This window comes from Lepidothrix coronata, unplaced genomic scaffold (assembly GCF_001604755.1).
Source record: "Lepidothrix coronata isolate B3197 unplaced genomic scaffold, Lepidothrix_coronata-1.0 Scaffold40, whole genome shotgun sequence".
NCBI lineage: Eukaryota > Metazoa > Chordata > Aves > Passeriformes > Pipridae > Lepidothrix > Lepidothrix coronata.
This window is the reverse complement of record NW_016690220.1, coordinates 3675049-3696489: the sequence shown is the minus strand read 5'-3', so window position 1 is coordinate 3696489 and position 21441 is coordinate 3675049. Positions and strand designations below refer to the sequence as shown.

General features: G+C 35.7%; 1 long non-coding RNA gene across 1 annotated transcript; it reads left to right on the top strand.

The window, feature by feature from the left end:
• The first annotated feature begins 286 nt into the window (after positions 1-286).
• Positions 287-10463, top strand: LOC108496458. The gene is made up of 4 exons (XR_001874470.1): positions 287-361; positions 3651-3684; positions 4449-4552; positions 9966-10463. It is a non-coding gene; the product is annotated as an uncharacterized LOC108496458 (long non-coding RNA).
• The last annotated feature ends 10978 nt before the right edge of the window (positions 10464-21441 follow it).

Here is a 21441-nt window from a genome sequence, read left to right as displayed (position 1 = left end):
CCAGCTGTAGAAAACAGGCATGTATTGCTAAGACTATTATTAGAGATACTGTTTTATAGATGTGTGAGTGTATGACTCTCTGTGTTTGTCTGTATGCCTGTGTATAAAAATAATGAAATATTAACTGGGCTAGAAGAAAGAGGGGAAAATTACAAATAAATCCTACAGTCCAGTGGTCAGGGTACTCCCTTGGAATGTGGGAGAATCCAGTCACAGTCCCTGCAGCAATGAATGTTAATTATATACTGGAAGTGGAGCACTTCCAACGGGAGAGATTAAGAGGTACCTATTCACTAGCCCATGGATTAAGTCACCTTTGAGGGAGATTTGTGTTCGGAGACAAGTGGGATTCACTTGAAAGGTGAGTGCTTCTAGGCAGTAAAAAGCTCATCTTCATGGTGTGAGGCAGAAATTCTCCTCCTGACCACTGGCTAAGTTTTGACCTTGTAAGTGAGATGAGCACCCCTTGCTTTTTAAACCTATGAGGTCTTGAGTTTGAGACTAGCATTGCAGCTCAGGTCTAGCAAGACACTGACAGCCCTTTCTGTGATATTCTGGGATCTGGGCCATTTCTCTGGTGGAAATAGGCATGTAAAAAGTGCAGATATCTACAACATAAAGGAAGGTGGTGGTGAGGTAGCATGGAGGAAAGAAGACAGGAGAATGGGAATCTGAATGTTATATTTGAGTTTCCTAAAGAAGTAGACAGTTTTTTCTGTATTCCCCCATGGCAACATAGAGTTATTTTTTTCCTCTTTCCTTTCCAGTGTGCACTTCTGGCCCTGTCTTCTCCTCTGTTTTCCTTACCACAATCGTTCCATGCCATTAAGGACCATTTTCATAGGGCTCCCTTTGTGATAATGCTGCCTTGAAAGTCATCTTGGTATAAAGCTATTCTTAGGTTTCAGTAGGCCTAAGAGCCTTTGCCTTTGCTTGCTCTAGGAAAGTCAAATGTCCGTTGTGAGGGTCCCAACGTCTTGAGTGAAATGACAAGTTCGGGGAAAGAGTAGGCCAGGAAGCAATTATTCTTTCTTCCACACAGCAGCTGCCATGTGTCAAGGTCCTTTCTTTTCACACTCAAGTCCGAAAGCTTTCCTCTTCTAAACTGTTAGTGTTTCTGGTCTTTGTGCTTTGCGAGCAATTATTGAAATCTCTCTCCAAGCCTTTCCTACCTGACTTCCAAATACAGCTATAGAGAAACTATAATTATATTTAATGAAACACCTTGATAAATATGTACAAATTGCAGTTTTTAAGAACAAAAAGTTCATTCATATTTTGTCTTACATTTGGCATGCAGAGGATAACTTCATAAATCCATACGGAAGAGCTGAACAGGAAACACAATGGAAATACTCATATTTCTACCAAACTAACCAGATATCTTTCCTGTTTGGATTTATTTTTAAATTCACTTTAATGTTTAAAATATTTCACTAATTAATCAAAAATAGTTTATCCAAATTATATTTTTTGTTTCCTTTCAGTCAAGGAAAGTACTTCTTAAATCACAAAAGAAAACAGTTGCCAGACTATTTAAAGGCAGGTAGATTTTTAAATCTTGAGAGAAAACCTGGTGATCTCAGCTTTTCATCCTATTTTCCAAAATTTAGTTATATTCAGATAACTCAGGTAATCCTTTGGAAGAAAAACAAATGTTATGTTTCTTATGAGACCAAAACTTCCAATAAATCCTTTGGGATTGAGGTAGTGAAAGCAATGCCAAACTGGGTTAATTTGGGGGTTGGCCCCCACAGCTAATTTGACAAATGGCACTGAAATTTAACTGGTATTTTTTTCTATGCATGCCATTTTTGTTTGGTGGCTGTAAGGGTTATTAGTATGACTTGTTTCCTTCATGTTACTGCTTTTCATAAAGTTAAGTAGTAGAAAAGGTGCCAAGAAAGAAAAAATATACCCAGTTGGTTCATGGTTTAAAGTAATAAAACGATACAGCATTAAAATGGCAACAATCCTGTCCTTACAAAATTGGCTGTTACAAAACTAGACTAGTTGGTTACAAACTGTATGTAAAATGTAAAACAATAAAAAGAAAGGCATATTTGCCCATTGTTTTACTGAATGTCATAAACAAAAACAACTAAAATTCTGGGAAGTAATGCTCTGCTTGTTTTTCTAAGTAAAATTAAGAAGCAGTTTAACTTAAATGGCATGCCATGAGAAAATAATTACTAATTATTTTAAGTAATATTTAGATCAATTCATATTAATCTTATTATCTTTCATGTTTATGTCAGTATTAGATTACTTTCATGTTTGTTTAAGCTCTTTTGCTTTTTAGAATGTTGATTTCAAAGGCAAATTGAGCATAGTTAAAATAATCAATGTTCTTTGTGGTTTCAGCATATGCAAAGAACAACAACAGTTGAAAGGAATCTACTGCTTTCTTATACAAACCATTAAGCTTTTACTGAAGAAAAACAGAATTATCTAGCTAATTATATCATTTACTATTTCTACCTGCATATAGTCAGTAACTTACAGTCTACTAAAGAAAACTATAGTGAAAGAGATATGTGTCACGGCATTGTGTGAAAGAATAGCAGCTGGGCAGCCTCAATCCCTGTACAAAATTACTCAAAAAACATTCTTTGTTTGCTCATGTGAATGATTAGGAGAAAACAACAGTCCGATGCTGAAATGGCTGGATTTCACCTGGGAAACTCTGCATTCACTTTTTTGCTCTGCCACAGACTTTCTGTATGACCTTCAGCTGATTATTTCACTGTTTCTGAGCTCTGGCCTGCAGCTAAAAGGAGCTGAGGTGCTTCCTTTCTCCTTTCCTTTGCCTACAGCTAGATTGGAAGAAACTTGTGGCGGGGGTTATACCTGTGTTTTGTGATGTGCTGGTGTAGCCCATAGCCCGGTAGGGCGCCTGTCTTGGCTGCAGCCACTCTCCCAGGCTGTACAGTGAGTAATGATACTAATCCAGTGGGCCTTCTGTACATGAAAGCACTCATTAGCTTCACTAAGATTTCCACTGGAGCCATAATTGCAGCGGTGAAGTGCTGACAATTTCTCAGCATGGGTCACCTTCTGAAATATTTAATGGGAGTGAAAAATACCCGAACTAATTGCTAGTGTCTTATTCTTTGTTGTTTATTCTTCACTTCTACCTCCTGTACTTTGTGCCTGACTGTCATGAAAGGAAAATTAACATTTTGTAAGGACTCTGGGGGCTCCGTTGTAATAGAAGCAGCAATGGGTGTAAAAGGTTGGCAACACACAACAGGGCACTCTCTGCTCCTACTCTCCTCTTGAGGAGAGAGGTGCCTGGGGTATGCTGTTGTTCCTGCTGGTTTATGCATCTAGAGTTTTTACTGAGAGAAGAAACCAAAGCCTGGAAGGAGAGGGATGAAATTCATGTCCAAGGCACAGCTGAGCTTTTCCCAGAACCAGAAATACAAAAAAGCTATTGGAACTAGTCTAAAATTTTTTAAAAGTCAGCCTACAAGTTTTTGCTGCTTTTTCTGTCTCAAATGTGAGCAATGTAAGTCCATTACAAGATACCATACTGTCATAATACCACATCACTGTGCACAGAGAACATCCATGAGATAAGGCATTGATAAAAATATATTAACTGATCTGCTCAATTTTGAGATTATTTTTTTATTTTTCTTTTTCAGGAAGAAGACACTTCAAATCACTCTTTCCAAAACAGTAGTAGATTGTGTTTTCTTTTCTTAGTAGCCATCTTTTTAAACTTCCTTAACATTTCAACTGCCTTTGTATATATCAGTCAGAATTTTTTTCTACTCTGATAAAAGCTAAGAGTCTTCTTTGAAAGATCCACAAGTCGGAGTTGCTTAAAAAAGCATGTTTCTGTTCTTAATAGTTGAATACAAACATAATATTGGTATATGGCAAATTTTATTGGTTATGTTCAGTGGTAATACTGGTGTAGCACTGTGTTAGCAGACTAATGCAGTTTTATTTTAGCAAGTTTCTCCTTTGCAGTTTTAAATTACAGGCAGTGGCTCAGACATCAAGACCATTTGGTAGCTGGAAATAAATGCAAGGAGAATATTCATCTCAATGATTTCAGTGTGTTTCAAAGAGAAATATAACTTTTGGATTTGTATCTCATTTGCATCTTTTTGATGAGCCCTGCTGTAAAATGATTTATAGAGTTCAATATTTTCAAAAGTACACTACATATTGAAAGCTACTCATATTGAGTTAACAAATATTTGCATTCTTCTGTTTCTGATTCTTTCTCTGCTCAAGGGGACTTCTGATTCTTTAGCTATTGACCAGGTGAGTGTGACACTTCCCATCACTGTGTAAGAACAGTACAAAGCCTCCACTTTCTTTTTAAAAGGGTGTTCAATGTGTGTAAGAAAAATGCTTGGTAACTGTCTCTGTCATTACCCAAAATGTCCAGGTTCACATGAAAATCACTCTCAATATTCATGTGTATTCAGACCTAAGGTTGCAGGTCATGCACCACTGAAAAGAAAGAGGGAAGTTCCTACATACGCAGAAGATTCCTCCTTGTTTTGAGAAGGGCCACGCAGAAAAAGTGCAGGTATTAAAATCTGAGCATTCCATTTGAAATTCTACAAAGATTTCTCTCTCACAAAACTGGAAATGAGTGACTATTCTGGTCTCCAAAACTCTTTGCTGGATAACAGTGGGATAAAGAAGCCCAAACCATGGTGGCCTAGGGATATATAAAAAAAAAAAGAAAACTTGAAACACTTAGCAGAAATAAACTATATGTAGAAATCAAGAGCTACACTTAACTATGAAAATGCAACTGGAAAATCATAAAGGAGAGATTTTTGGAAAAATTATAATTTCATTCTTTATTGCTGTAATAGATGGTAGGAAAATTATAGATACCATGAACTACTCATGCAATCAATAACCAGTCAGGCTAGAAACCAGTGGTTATTTTTATAGAAGTCAAAATAGATAAGTAAAAACTTTGTATTATAAAATGTTTGTATTATGCCAACAAAGCAATCTGAAAATCAGAAAATACTTATTATTTTATAATATCCCACATACAATTTGAACTTATTTATGAAAAAGAATGCAATCATATTTAACCTGATACAGATGTTCTAAAGAAAAAACCAAGAGGGGAAAATATATACATACAGGAATCAAAACAGAAGCTATATTTATTCTGATAACAAATATTATTTAACTGCAGACCTAAGGCATACAAAAAGGCAACAAAAAGGAAACAAAATAAATATTCTGTGATCTGATAGTTCGATATGATAAAAAGAGATGTAAAAGAGGTGCAATTTTAGCAGTGGCAGACTGCAACAGTGCATTTGATTGGGTAAACTTCAGTGGGACCAAGAATTTATTTCATGTCCCACGGAAACATCAACTAGCAGTAAGATTCCTCAAGGAAAATTGTCCATAGAAGAATAAAAATTTTAGGTCATGTCAGTTCTCATGGTTTTGTTGCAAATGTTGGAGTATTTATTGTCCCTTTCAGAGTTTGTTTTCCTGGAGTTGGACTTTTTCCTGAGAACCAATTAAAAAAAAAAACACCACCAAACCAACCAACCAACCAACCAAACCAAAAAAAAGGCAAAAATAGTTTTACATGTTGAAATTATTTTTCATTCTTTAGAATTCTTTTTTTTTTACTTCAGTCTCATGAATTCTAAATGCTAGTATTTGGCAATGAGAAAAGACTAAGAATTCTACAAAAGGTTGTTTGAAAAACAGAAGAGTAAGAATCTAGTTAACAATTAACATGTAATTTAATAATCAGCCTTAATTCCAGACAAACTAACTAAATGTTATATAATAAAGAAATAAGGGAACACTAGATTTCACTGAAACATAAATTTTAAGCAAGTGCAAGGAAATAATTTACTACTTTCAAATTAACTTTCGGGATTCACTTTTGCAGTACATTTCATCCTAAATAAACAGCATACTTATTTATAAAAGTATGAACAGGCATAAAATCGTAATTTTATAAAGAATACTTTCTGGTGTCGCGCTAACTAAGGTAAAACTAGGAGTGTTAGTCATACTTCTATTTAGATAATAAAATGTTCCATTAATCTCAGAAAGAGTGAATTATTCTATTGTGATAGAATTGGATAACTAGGTATTTTTTTATGCATTAAATACTAAGCATTTATTCCAACTAACTTTAATTGCTGAACTCTGTTATTCCTGTCTTCTATCAATTGTTAAAGAAAAAAACACGTTAGCAGTGTTTCAAATAGTAGCATGTGTTAACTTGACCTGTGAAGGTGGTCATTCCACTGCAGTGGGCCTAGTTGCTAGCTTAAAAGGTTTGTCTAGAGGACTTCCTGATGTCCCTTCTAATCTAAATTAACCTATGAATTATTCTGTGTTCCTTAGTCACCTCGAATAAGAACCCAAAAGCTTTGTGCACGTGAAGGGTTTAGTTCAGCTCCTGAAATTTATCTCCCAGAGTTCTCTCCATTCCTGTGCTTTAGGTCCCACTAGGACAAACGACCTGGTTGATACAAAACTTTAAGATGCACTTACAGTAGCAACAGAGCAGTGAGTCCACCAGGACCACACCAGTCCTAGTGCAAATTAAAACACACTGGAAATATGTACAATGAGGATATTGGTCCTCAGCACCAACTACTGTGCTCTGCAGATCCACCTCTATTCCTCTGTTACTTGTTAATGCGGACATAGGCAGGGCTGGCAGGAATGAATCCAAGCCTCCAGGCTCAGCATCTGAATGAATCCACAAAATGCAGACCAGATATTGTTATCATCTGAAAGTGAAGCAGATTTACTTCACTGATGTTTTAGAAGAACTTCCAGTCTATTTGTCAGAATGGGTCAAGCACCAAACTACTCAGTCATTTAGCAGAATTCATACAGGACCACAGAAATAATTTGGAAAAATTTTGCTACAGAGTTGTACAGTTTTCAAGAGATTAATTTTCCTTTCTTATTTCTTTTTCTTGGAAATGTTACACAGACTCTGTACAACTATATAAATAGTAAAATTATAAAGCATAAATTTGCTTAACCTTTTAAAACAGACATTATTTATGCAGAGCATGGCTACAATCATTATGAAAAAATCAAATATTGACAGCATTTGAAATAAAAATGCCTCATATTACCAGCAAGACTAATTGCTGGTTTTGATGAATCTCCTATTTTTAAAATGGCCCAATCCACAGAAATAGATTACTAGAAATCATGCATAATGCTAGTAAACATTTGAGATCTCGTGCATTCAAGCCTCATCTGAAAAAGTCCATGCTTAGTGTTGCTTTTCAAAAAGAAGCAGCAGTGCTGAACATCTTACTATTTCACCGCTAAAGTTACTGAACTGTGTCGCAGTAAGAGCAATCAATATTGGTTAATAGGCCAGATCTGTGTTATTAGTATTCTTTACAACCTTGACATACTTCATTTTATGTACAGATTGCCTATGAAAACTTGGGCTTATATCTTGTCTAGACAATGCCTTACATGGCCATTCAAATTAATAATGTGCCAGAATTATCCTATGCTTAATGCAGCTGTGCTCTGTATTGACTCTGAAAATTAAATTTACTTCATGGTGCCTATTGACAGCTGGGTCTCAAGCATATTTAATGGATTTGAATGGAGTTTGGTCTATGGCTTATGCCTCCAAGCAAAATGTTAATAGCTAATAATTTTCATTAAAAGTGAGAGTGTTTATCTATAAACGTTGCATTTCTCAGTATATGAAGTCAGCATAAAAAGAAGTTTTAAGATCACCTTTCAGTTAACTCAAAGCACACAGAAGGAATCAAGAGAAAAGAAAAATAACCTGTTTGCCATCTTTAAATGCAATTCGTTGGCTTATTAACAATGTATTTGCAAATATGTGTTAAGGGAATCCCATTTTAGTTGAGAAAAATAGCTTTAGTTCCAAGAAGGCAGAGACAATACCTCAAGTTGCATCTGAACATAATGAAAAACCTCATACATAATATATTTATTGACAGCCCTGGAAATTGAACTTCTTTATTTATTGACAGCCTGCGCATAGCACAGGCAGTGCAGGCTTCTTTCACTGCTAAACAAACATACTTTTTACCTGGACAGAAGAAACTAGTTTTTCTGAAGGAAATAGAACTTATTCACCATATCCAGTTGTTCTTTGGACTATCTGTGAAATGTCAAGAAAAGCTGTAAGCCAATTCCAGTTCTGCTGGTCATTTTTCTACTCTGGAATATGTTCTCAAGGGAAACAAACAAACAAAAAAATTACTCACTACTAATATGAGACTGACTTCTGCCAGCAAATCTACAGACGGGCAATTACACATCTAATTACTGGGAAGCCTCTTAGGTAAATAAACAGCCATCTTCCTGTTTATAATTAATAACAAAATTGATTATTTTTGTTCTAGCAGCCATCAGGTAAGCAGGTAAAATAATAATTTTTTGCCTTCCCTCCACCCTCCCATGAGAATTTCTTACCATATATGCTTGGTAGTGTTGCAGTGTAAATGGCAGTATTTGCTTGAGAAGGATGCTTCCTGGTCTCTACTTAAGTCTGAAATTACCACTTTAAAAACAAACAAACAAAAAGTTTGAACAGACCTGCCATTTTTAAGCACAATTAGAGTTTAAAGCATGCTTTCTGATTTTCAAGTGATAATAAACTTTCTTGGACAATATGACAAAGAAAAAAACATTAAAGTTTGAAAATTGAAAAATGGGAAGATAGACCTCCATAATGTCAGGCTGCAGGTCTGCAGTACATTTTGAACGAGACTGTTTGCTAAACTTAGAAAACAAGCAGCTTAGGAAGGACTGCACTGGGCTGTAGCAGAAACCAAGGCAGGCCTGAATTCCAGATTAAAGTGGTCTAGCAAGGTTTGTGAAGTCCATTAGAGATACCCTGCCAGTTTAATTGACATGCAGCAAAACTGTTTCTATTTAGGACCTTCCAAAATATTTTGTGTACAGTACAAGCCACCGAAAAACATATATTTCTTTTTTTTGCTTTTTTTCCTCACTTTTTCCTCCAGACTCTAACACATTCAATATAAAAGACTGTGGTAAGATTAAGAGGAAAGAAGAAAACATATATATTATAGGTGTAATATCTATACAGATTTATAAGAGAAATGTTATACATAGACACATTGATATGCACACATGCACATATATATACATATGTAGAGATACACATGCACACAAACTTACAGAATAATCCATAACCCAGAGAAATAAAACAGAAAAATATATTACAAATAGAAAACAAACATGACACCTGGCTCAGCTTCCCAGGAACTGTCAGAAACAACTGCAGTCTCTGAATCACATTGCAAGCAGCAATAATTAAAAAAAAAAAAAAAAGAAGAAAAAAGAAAAAACACACAACAAAAAACCAAACCAAACCAAACCAATTAAAAAAAAGGTAGTAGTTTGATGTGGAAGAATTTTTAAAAGATTAATCAAAGTTCAGGGTATATTATAGATAAACATTAAGGATAGGCAGCAACTACAGGCCAACACACTGCTGAATTACAATTAAAAAGAAAGCAAGAAAGTATTATATTATCAGCTGGCACATCTTGCATAGGAGGGAAACCTTAGGTGATATTCCACGGTCTCAGATGAGACCTGTACTGTGAAGCAAATGCACAAAGGCCTCACAGATAACCTTAATTTTAACATTTTGTTCTTTAGGATGGTTCACTTCAGAGTTCAAGAATCTCAGAGGTTTTTATTTGAAAATGGCTTTTTAAAGACAAATTCCTAGATGATTCTTTCTCTTAGACTTCCCACTGAATTTACTCCTGATGAGAAGAAGGGGTTTGCCTCCTTACAGAAGGAAATGAATTTGTACATTGTGAATCTTTGATATACCCCAAGATTTGAGAGATCTGATTGAATTTAAAAGCTTTTAAGGCCAAAATCCTATGACTGCAGCCCCACTTTCTGATGACACAAGCTGACTACAATTGTTTTTCCTTCTACAGCATTTTTCCCGCAAGAAACTGCAAGAATAGTGTGCCTCTCTCTGACAACAGTGATTGGATATGTCTTTTATCCACTAGTTTTGATTTTGACTTGTTTTGATTGCTGACAGTCCTGCTATGCATCTTGCCTTTTCGACAATCTGCACAGATCCCAGCTTCATTCAGAAGTCTGAAGGGCACAATCCCATACCTCTCTTGTACTGAGGAGCATGATTTTTAACCTGAAATGTAAATTTTTTTCCTTACATTAAGCAAATAAAGACACTATTGAAGTTGATCTGGTTGGAAAAGAAGCAACTTTTAGCCTATGAAGATAAAAGTAAATGTCTTTCAAAACTCTAAGTGGAACACTAGTTGGACAATGTAGTTTCATGTTGATGAAATATTTATATTACTAATGACGCTTCTTGATGCCAAAATTTTCTCTTCCTGAAGCAAACAAAAGAACAAAGATTGTTTCAGATTGTTCAGTTACAGTTTTTCATTCTTCAGATGAAACTCAGGAAACTCAGTTAACCTTCCCAAACACAAAAGAAAGTCACTACTGTTCCCCTTGTTATGCAATTACCTTTAGAAATGCATCAAACTTTTCAAAATTATCCCCATTAAATTTTTGCCAGTGCTAATGATGAATGAAGTGTGTCATACAAAAGTGAAAATGTGTCCCAAAAGAGTACTTTAATAGTGGATTCACGCATCTCCCTCCCCCAGATATCAGCAGGCTTTTACTTCCTTTCCTTTCTTATTCTTTCCCTTCTCTCTACTTTCTTTTCTTTTGATGGAAAAAAAAGAAGAAAAAAAAAAGAANAAAAAAAAAAAAGCCCTGTACCTTTCTGGGCTTACCTCTGAGGGAGTGGTAAAGCAGGATTAGACTCTATAGATTACACACATTTGAAATTACAGGATTTAGTAATCATATTTTTGGTTCATGGAAGTAAAGGTTTCTAAATTTTACAAAACAGCCATACTGTGACACTCTCTGACTCAAAATTTCCATAGCATATATACTTTTAAAGTAGAGACATCTAAGACATTCCTTTTATGCTATTTTGTCCTCCCATAGCTACAGAAAACAATTGCTACAAACTTTTAATTAATTTCTATCATACATGTCCTGATAACATCCACTCATGGGCCATTTTTAATTTTGAAATAAAAGAAACTAAATAAAATAATTTCCTAATAGCTGTAAAAGACTCCTGCTAGAATACATAATCTAATGAACTACTGGCAGCACTGAAAATTTTACAAATTGTAAGCAGGTTTTTCTTCCCAATACAAGCCAGTCACTAAGCTGTAAAAAATAGTAAATACATAAATCATATGCATATTTGACACGACACAGATTTCAATAGTTTGGGGAGGACAACTGATGCTGTATGAAGGAGCACTTCTGAAAAACAGTGACTAGGACATGTGCTTGTAATTTGGATTTTCTAGTGAAGTGTGTCTTTATATCCCTTTAAATCCTTCTAAAAATTAAGTATATTGTTCATAATTTTACCTGCATTACTTTCAATCTCCAGATGGATTTTATTTGCATAAGAGCTCCCAGGAGGGCTTTGCTATAAAGAAGCCTTGCTGAACACATTACAGAACTAATCATTTCTTTAAACAGACATTTGTGAATAAAATAAAATGTCTATGCAATATGTCAAATGTGAAAGGTTAGCCACTGTGCACAATAACAAAATAATTTAATCTTAAATAAATTACTTTGCCTTAATTAATTATGAGGTGAACCGAGCCTCAACTCCTAACATAGTTAAGGTAGAATATTCATGCTTGTGCAAAAAGCAGATTGTAAAAAAATATGAGTCTGAAAAGCACTTTCCCTTCACTAACTAGTGCAAGCCTAAAGTTTCTGCAAGCAGGGGATGCTCTTAGAGCCAACTCTCAAGGCTGCTTTGTATCACTACATGACAGGAAAGTGGCTATAAAAAATACAGAATGGACAATTATGTGATTTATTTGACCTTTAGATATGGTTCCCCATCAGAAAGGAGAGCCTTCAAAGGTAGTAAGGTGACATAATCAACAGGATTAAATCTCTAACTACTGGTAAGCATCTAGAGTGAAATTCAACAACACCTTTGAGACCCCTTGTTTTTCAACAGTATCTGTAGCAACCGACATAGGTATGAGATTTACACTCTAACTTTTAAATTGATACATATAGGAACAAAAGAATTGGAAAAAAATGTCCATGAGATATATATTTTGGTTATTTTCCACCCTGAAACTTTCTTTAGGAATCAGTATCATGGCTGCCGCTTGGAACTACAGTCACATCCTGTAAACAGGTTCACATGTGACTGTTGATTCCTCAAGGGACTTCCAGTAAATCCTATAAAGTCTTCAGAGAGGTAGAATTACTCATGTGCATAATTATCTGAGGGACAGATAATTATCTAATAGTAGTTTCTTTTAAAGCATTAATTTATAATAGCAACAGTGTATTCCTTTTAGTGGAATATTATTGCAATTGGCCTAGTATGTGTTTTTTATCTTTTATCTCCTCAGGCCTGAGGGACAGAGGGAGGGAGGAAGGAGAGGGCAGAAAAACAGTAAACCGGCGACTGCTCTTATCTTTGACATGCTGTGAATAGACAGGATATTAGACTAATACCCACAAAATCACAGATAAATTATTATCTTGTCTTGATTACTACTGCCCTTTAACAGGCTCCTCTTTTTAGCCAAAGACATTAGTTCTAATTTATTTGACACAAATTTTAAGGCCTTCTGCCAAGAGGAAAGCAAAAGCTTCATGGAAATGTTCTTAGCATAAATTTGGGACATCACTTGTAAAATGAGTTGATAAAAAGAAAGAAAGGTCTTCCTACTGAAACCAGAGGATCTCCTAACTTAAAGCAGTTCTGGTTTATATATTTTACCATGTCTTTATAATAAAGACTTAACTCACCTTTGATGTGAACTTCCTAGCAAAAGCTGAGGCTTAGAAACTGTCTATATTATAAGCACTTAATCATAAAGTACAGGAGAGCACACATCATACCTTCATATGATTTATTTCCTTACAAAATAACCTTTAGGAACAAGAAGCCTTTCCTTTTTTTTCTCTTGTGTTTCTGTGTTAATTAATTTTCAAGAAGAGTCAACACTTTATTTCAGCTGCCAGGGAAATTATTTGCCTTGCCACAGGAAAATGCATCACTGTATTATGAACCTCATTCACCATTGGCGATGTTCCTAACAGCCTGGGATGTCGGTGAATAATGTTAGTGTTACTTTGTTACATCTGTTTTAAAAAGCGTTTTTTTAATACTTTTTGGATCCATATTTGCTGAGTGATATGTGCTATTGCTTTCATGGTTACACAGGTTTAACTTGAGCAGTTTATTTGGCTTGAGTTTTGTTTGCTTGGTTTTACCTTTTTGTTACTTCTAATGCCGAATACATAAAAAGCAAATGCATAAAAATGTACATTTTTATTACCAAGGGTCCATGGGAAGGTGTGTGCCCTGGATTCTTCAGTCCAGAAGTGGATTTGCAGTTACAGCAGTTATTGTTTTCTTCTTCATTTGGGTGGTTTCCATTTTATGTCATTCCTAAATGGCTTTGTGTGTAACGAGACTGTCATTCAGTAACAGTAAGCCACATTTTCTCTTCTTCTGCCATACCTTTTTTAGGCCCTGGTACCTGCGGTCCTTCTCATGTTCAACCCACATTAAATTTCATCTTATGGAATAATTTGTGTTGGGAGAAACCCCAGTGATTCCACTCTCCTGCCCCAAACAGGGCTAACTTCAAGGTTAGATCATGTCGGTCAGGGGACCTGTCCAGATGAATTAAACCATCTCTAGTGTCTAGTTTTAGAAAAAAAAAAAATGGGACTTCTTCCAGAGGCACAGCTTAAGGACATATAGTGTCTACTTCAAGACAACTTATTCAATACAGTATGACTTCTGCATACCTGCAGTCCTGAGTAGGACCAAATCAATAATGACAAGCACTTTAATTAATATTATCTGAATATTCTGCGAGTACTTGAAACTAAAGGTCTAGAAGGAAAAGAGTGAACATTATAAGTTGAATAAAAAGTTTTGAGTAGACTAGTTGGTCATTTTTTAGGCATTCATTCAGAAGAAGCACTCATGAATATTCTCATCAAAGCAGTCTTTTCTCCGGAAATGATAAAACATATTTCTCCTCTAGCCTTTAATTCTGAAAAGACTCACATGTCTGATTAAATTCAGGGATTGGGACTAGTTCCAATGAAATAATCCACCTAATAAAAATCCCGATGAATTTAAATCAAGGAAATAGTTTTGAAACCTTCAAATATAATTTCTATTTTTATTCATGGAAGTTAAGAATGATCTGATTGGAAAATAAAAGAAAAGTTGAGATATTAATTCTTATTTTCTAATTTTTTTTATATCTACTATGACATTTTCATCAGGCTTCTCATACAAAGACCAAATTTACATACATATAAAGCTGGTGAATTGAAATTTCCAATCATCTAATTGGAAGCTATCTGTGTTTAAGGAGTAAAAACTAACTGAAGGATTATTTTTTAAAAATCTGTTTAAGATTTAGCTCAAATATGTACGGGCAAAAAAGGCAGTTTAGTACAAATGCTAACAATAACATATTAACATTGAGACATCATAGTTAATGACTGGAGTGTTCAAAGACAATTGTTTAACGGCTTTCTGCAATAGGAAGCAAGACGGTTTGGAATAATATTATTTATTTGGATTAAATACCACATAAGTGAAATTTGCCTGAAGTAAAATTACACTAAATTGAAAATAGAAGCTGAACCGTTTGACTTTAATAAATCTAAAGGTTGAAGAGTCAAATCCTAACTGAAGAACACAGAGGAAACATTCATCCGGTTCTTTGTAAGAGATTCTTTTTAGAAACTTGCCAGAATAGTCATAATAAGAAGTGTAATTAAGCAATCAGCCTTTTCAGAGACACATCTGTAATTGCCAACAATGAAGTGTCTTATTGTGGATTATACTTCATGTAATTTAAGAAAAACAACTGTAATTTTAAGTAAAGCTTATGGCATCATACCTCATGTTTGCACAGGTGTGATGTTTTATCAAACTGAAAGTTTTCTTTAACACAAGAACAGTATAAAAATACCTTACAACATTGCCAGAAGTAATTGAATGATTAACAAACAAGTGTATTCACCTGTTCAGAAACAGTTCTGCATGTTCTGCTTGCAGTGTCTGTGCTCCACACTTAAATCAAACTGCTTTGAGTATGGAGGTAATTTTAAGGATTTTTGTACTTGTCTGGCTCATCAGTTTTGTATTATGGACAAATTACTGCCACTGTACTGCCAAGTACCTGCATGGCCCATGAAGCTTGTGGTGGAAGCAGACAGCCCACATTGTCTTATGTATCAGTGTTTCTGGATGAGGAGAACTGTTCCTGTGGAAGGAACTGATGCTGACTGCACTCAGGGACCCAACTAGTGGCTGGAAGCAGCAGCAGCCACTGGCACTGTCTGATGATACACAGAGGGGCTATTGCCAGTCTCCACTGTCTGGGAACTGCCAGGGGCAGCAGCTCAGGAGAGGTTTACAAACAGTTACAGCTCTTCTCTGTGCTTATTGGTGTGAGTTGAAACTGGTAAAAAAGCTGGTTTAAGGGGAAAAGGGCTTGGCCATCATGCAACCACTCAGTCACATCCCATTTCTACTAGTACACATAACCCACTTAGTCCTTAGTATTCTCTCCTTCCACACTCAACTTCATGATTCATGGTGCACCAGGTAGAAGGAATACCTGACTGACATCCTTTCATCTTGCATGTAATTGTGTATACTATCTCCTCTCCATTTGTCATTACAGAAGTTTTCTGGACAGTTACAACTTCAGTGGGAAAGCATTTGTATATTTTTTGCTGCCTCTGGGTCATGCTATAGAGCAGGTTTGAGTTTCTGGTCTCATATACAGTGGAAGAACCTAGAGACATAACAGGGCATCTAAAATATGGTCTTAACCTATCTATATTATCAGCAAGAGAGCAAAAGACTATATTTTTTTGAATCTTATTCAGTGGCTAGTGCTGAAGCAACATGGCTTGTTTTTTTAGTCTTTAAAGTACAGTAATAGTGACAATTACAGTAACTGTTCTTACATTGGGAAATTTTAATTTTTGTGAGACCCAGCATTGAGTTTGTTGGAAATAAGTTAACTGTTCCACAAAGGTAAAATAAGATATCCTAAGACAATACATGCTCCTCATTTCCATAAATAAAATGTGAAGCTCCATACTTAAAATATTTCCGGAAAAAAAATTTATAAAATACTAAATAAGCAGTCCAGCATTATCCATTCTTGCCTTCCAGTGATTAAACTGTTGGCCGTACTTGATCTATGGCACTAAATCCAAATGTGTAAACCCCTGAAGTAAACGGTGGTATTTTTCTATTATCCTGATTTTATGTGCAAACTTTAGGCCAGATTCTCAGCTACTGTACTTTAGCTTTTTCCTCAGTACAGATTTACTGTTGATGCAATTTTATGACTGTGTCCTTATTTAAAAATATGTTTTCAAAGGGGTTTTTGTTGCTTTATATTTTTTTTACTTATGGGGAGAAATAGTTGAAGACTATTCCGATATTTTGTTACTTGTGTCTGACCGTCTTTTCTTCCATCTTTAAAAATATATTTTTTTTAGATTTTTTGAATTTCATATCTTATTTATGATATTGTCATTAGACAAAGATTTAGCAAGGTAAATAAGTGCTATGTACTAATACACACACATGTATAAGTACACAGATAGAGGCATAAGTATTTGCATCCTTCCAGTCTATTATCTCTTTGCTTTCTGAGTACCACTACACCAAGCTTAGATTCATTCCAAGAAGAGGTGCAAGTATAATGGGAAAAAACGATAGATCTAGTAGGGTTGTTGTAATTGAGGGACTCCTTTTGTTGGTGTTACAGCAGAACTGAACTGGTTAGGGAAAATTATGAAGGACTAAATTATTGACCACTTTTCATTTTAAACTACTTTTCTACTGATATTTTATCTATGAGTCCAAATCACAGATTAAGAACCAAATTATGTACAAACACAAAACAAAACTGCTATTTTTGCCACAAAAGGTTTACAAGGCAAATGTAGGACATTGTCCTTGCCCATGCTGAACTGACACCTAAACCTTCAGCATTAAAGACCAACTCTATTTTGATCTGTCGAGAATCATTTTTGTGAACAATACATGGTACATGGTTAGAGCCGACTAAAAAAAAAGATTAAATACATGGCATTGCATGGCCTTTTAATATGTTGATTGTACATTTGCACCTAGTTGGACAGTTAAATCTAACACCCCCTCCTGAAAACTCCTGAAGCACCAGCCTGTTGACATGGATGATCTGAATCTATCATGTTGTAAGAGTGGCATCAACTCCTAATGTTGGAGTGAGACAAGAACAGCGTGTAAGATTTCATTACTTCAGCCCAGTTTTTCCATGTTCTCAACATAGCTTTAAAGGAGTTTAAGGAAATTTAGTGGGGCCCTGAATTTAACATGCAGTCTGTATTCCTAAACTTGGAGAGCCTCTCTTGGTGGGAAAAGGAGGCGAGAAACTGGAAACTACCTACAAAAATGTTAATAAAATTGTGGAAAGAAATAATTTGTTGTGCATATGTTGTTGTATGTTCTTTTAAAATATTTTAATAACAACTAATTGGCCAGTTAAATTAATATGGGTATATGGAGCCAAAAAATTTCAGGCATGTGAAAATAAACAGTTTAACTACATCATGCTGAAATGAAGAAAGAGCAACTTGCTGCACACCACAAACTATGCAAATGCCAACAGTAACAGAGAGTGTGCTTAAAAGAAACATGTATAAAGGATCATAAAGAGTAATTAAAAAAATGTATAGTCTACACTGTTCTATTTCAAGATTAGGTTAATTGAATATGAAATGTTAGTTTAAGGGGGAAAAAAGTGATAGATTAAGATTCACAAATCTTGAAGGTAAGTGAGTTAAGGAATACTGGTATAACTGTAAAATAAATTTGACCCAAGAGCATGCAGATAATGATAAGCTCCTTTGTCTTCTGGACTTTTGGGGTTAGTGTTTTATTTTTTATTTTACTGTCTGAAAAACAGGTTTTAAAGATTTACATATTTGCTACAGAACAATATCTTAAACATGTCTGAATAAAATTATGAGTTAGAGCAATTCAGTCATGATAGGCCTTGTATTGAAAAACCTGCCATAACAAATTTTAATTCATAATTGTTATTGAATAGCAAAGACAGATTTAATTATCTCCATTATTGACCTGTTCTAAGTAAGTACTTTATGTTATAAATCCACACATTATTGCCGAAGAGCAGGCTGAATGCATAAATTCTCTGCCAGTTCTCTCAGCAGGTTCTTTATGCCACAGGAAAACTTCCAAAGGAATAAAATATGTCCAGCTTCCTCCAGTTCACCTAGCTATAATGCAGACACAGATTTGTCAGGGATGAGGACCCAAAACAAAATGAAATTATTATTTAGAGATTCACAAGAGTTAAATAAGTAAAAAACTGAAATATTGTATAAGCCCAATTAAAATTTCAATGGAAAAAAGGGGTTTTGATTGGTTGTGGCACCGGACATCAATTACAACAGAAATCCTTCAGCAGAACTGCCATTCACACCCATCTGTTCCACAGTCATCTAAAGGAGTGATGACACTGTGTGAAAACAGGTAAAATGTGGGATTCTTTTTTTTTTTTTTTTTTTTTGCTAGAGGAAAGAGAAGAGGGATATAATAGCAACGATGACCTTGGTACAGGACATTTCCCGGGGAATTGATGACCGCCGTGGACCATCAACTCTCCTAGCTAGTCATTAATCCCCAGGAAATGCCCTGTGTCTGCCTTGTTATTGCTTAATTCAATTATTTGTGGTTGTGGCATATATTCTGTGAATATTTTATTGCTCAATCTGCTCTCCGTCTTACCTCTGCTCCTCTTAAAGTCCATCTCACTGGTGCAGACTGGCTCAGCTCAAGAGCACCTCACATTTACCAGAACAGACTACAGTTAGCACATTTCTGTGTGCCTGCTATTTCATTAAGATATCATAGCTCAAATAGAGTAATAAAAAGTGTACTTTTCTATTTATCTTAGGAATTTCATACATTGTTATGTAGGCGGAATCAGGTTTTATTGGGCATACACATTGCATATATACAAGCACCATAACAAAACCAATTGATCCTGCTACTTGAAATGATACCATTATGCTGAGGTTTTTAGGCATGCCACAATGGTAGGATGCTAAAATAAAGCTAAGAAATGGGATGGTGTGAATCCTTTTTTGTTAGTTTCGTTTTTTCTTCCTGCCTTATATCACTCTGGCTCTTGTTTCTCATTCTGAGGGTGCAGCACAACGAAGTGTTTCACCATCAGCCTCATTGTTGTCTTCAATACTGCAACTAAATGTTTATTCCTGTTCTTATTTCTGGCAGTGGGACTGTTCTGTAGGGAACTAGAAAAATAAGAGAGCTGGATTTTAACCTGCAGAAAAAACAAGGCTAGTTTTAACCCCTGCAGTTCATTTCACCAAACAGCCATACAAATAGTTGTACCAGCCCTAAGGAGGGACTTATGTGGACCCAGAAAGGAGTGGTGAGGAGTAAGAATGGCTTAACCAGCCTGCCACAGAAAGAAACACTCCTCTAATTACAGTCTGAGAGTTACATTCTCTTCTACTCTAAAGCTTTCACAATTCTTTGACTGTTTGAAGGAGACATTAATCAAGTCTAAGTATGTGTATGTTACTAATAACATGGAGCATTAGGACATTTCTGAAGCAGTTGAAAAGCATAGGTATAAAAATGGAAATTATTAGACAACACGTGATCGATCACTCAATCACAGCACATGCACAGAGGTCCATGGGATTAGATGGGATGTATGCAAGAGTGTCGAAAGAGTTGGCCAACATCACTGCAAAACACTATGCCATCTTTCAAATCTCATGGCAACCATGCAAGGTTAATAAGAACTGGAATAAAGTTCCAGTAGGAAAGCTGACAAGAACTCTGTGAAGTTCAGCAGGAGTGAATGCAAAGCCTTGCATCTGGTACAGAGTAACTGCCTGCACCACTACAGGTGGAGAGCGAGCTGTCTGGCAAACAGCTTTGCAGAAAAGAATCTGAAGGTCATGGTGGGTAGCAAGTTGAACATGAGTCAGCAGTGCAGCAACAAGGAAGAAGTGTCCTGGGCTGTATTACAAAGATAATTTATCCTTCCCCACTATTTGATGCTTGTGGAGACTGCATCTGGAATGCTTTGCCCAGTTTTGATCTCCCCAGTACAGTAAAAATATTTACTTACTTGACCTAATCTAGTGAAGCAACCAAAATCACTTAGAGCTGGAGCATGTGACATCTGCAGAGAGGCTGAGAGAACTGAGTTTATTCAATCTGGAGAAGAGAAAGTTAAAGGGAGATTCTATTGGCATTTGCAAAGGCATTGATAAGAGTATGTGCATAAAGGAGACAGAAAGTTTTCAGACATGCACCATGACATTCCAGAGGCCATAGATACAAGTTAAAATGTGGGAAATTCTGATAAGATATACAGATAATTATTTGGGGGAGAGGATGGTGGGGCAGGATGGGGGGTGACAGGGCAGAGGGAGTCAAATACTGGCATTCTGGCCAGAGAAGCTATGGAGTATCCATCCTTGTAGGTGTTCAAGATTTGACAGGATAAGACCCTGATTTTAAGGGCCTAACTTTAACTGCTCTAAGTAGCGGTTTGACTCTATGACTGCCAGTGGTTCCTCTTAACTTAAATTATTCTATGAGTCTGTGATCCCAAAGCCATGTTTGAAATAACAAAAGGACAACATTTCAAGCACGGGTACCTAAATCGCGTGGATATAACTATGTAATATCACTGGGGCTAGTGTATCTCTTCCCCTTTGTTCACCGAGACCATCCCCAGGGTATAAAGTTTGCAGTAAGTTCTGTGTTATCAACAGTTAAACATTCATGTTAACACATTTTAATATCTTAGAGAAAACTACTCTTGTATAACTAGTAATTAAACATACTGCCTATATTGGACTGGCATGTTGGCATGCCACATACTCTAAGATGGTAAAAGTTTTATATTTGCACTTAGCCTCCGGAATCATGAAATTTAAACCAAGATTTTCTGGAAGTGAGTTGGAAATTTGGTATCAATGGTATTGTCACACAAAAGAAAAAGCAGGATTTATTTGCTAGGAAGTAACATTGCTTTGTTTCAAGACTGAATAATGTTAGAGCACCTACTTCCTTGAGATCCTTTGAAATAGTGCCTAGCATACATTTTTTTCTTGTATTTTATTGTTTTCTTGCTACAAGCAACCCCAGTGATGGTCTCTACCCCTCCCACACAACCTTTCATGTTCAGAGGAGCCAGTGAACTACCTGTAAGTCCCATCAGAAATTTTGTAAACTCCATGCAG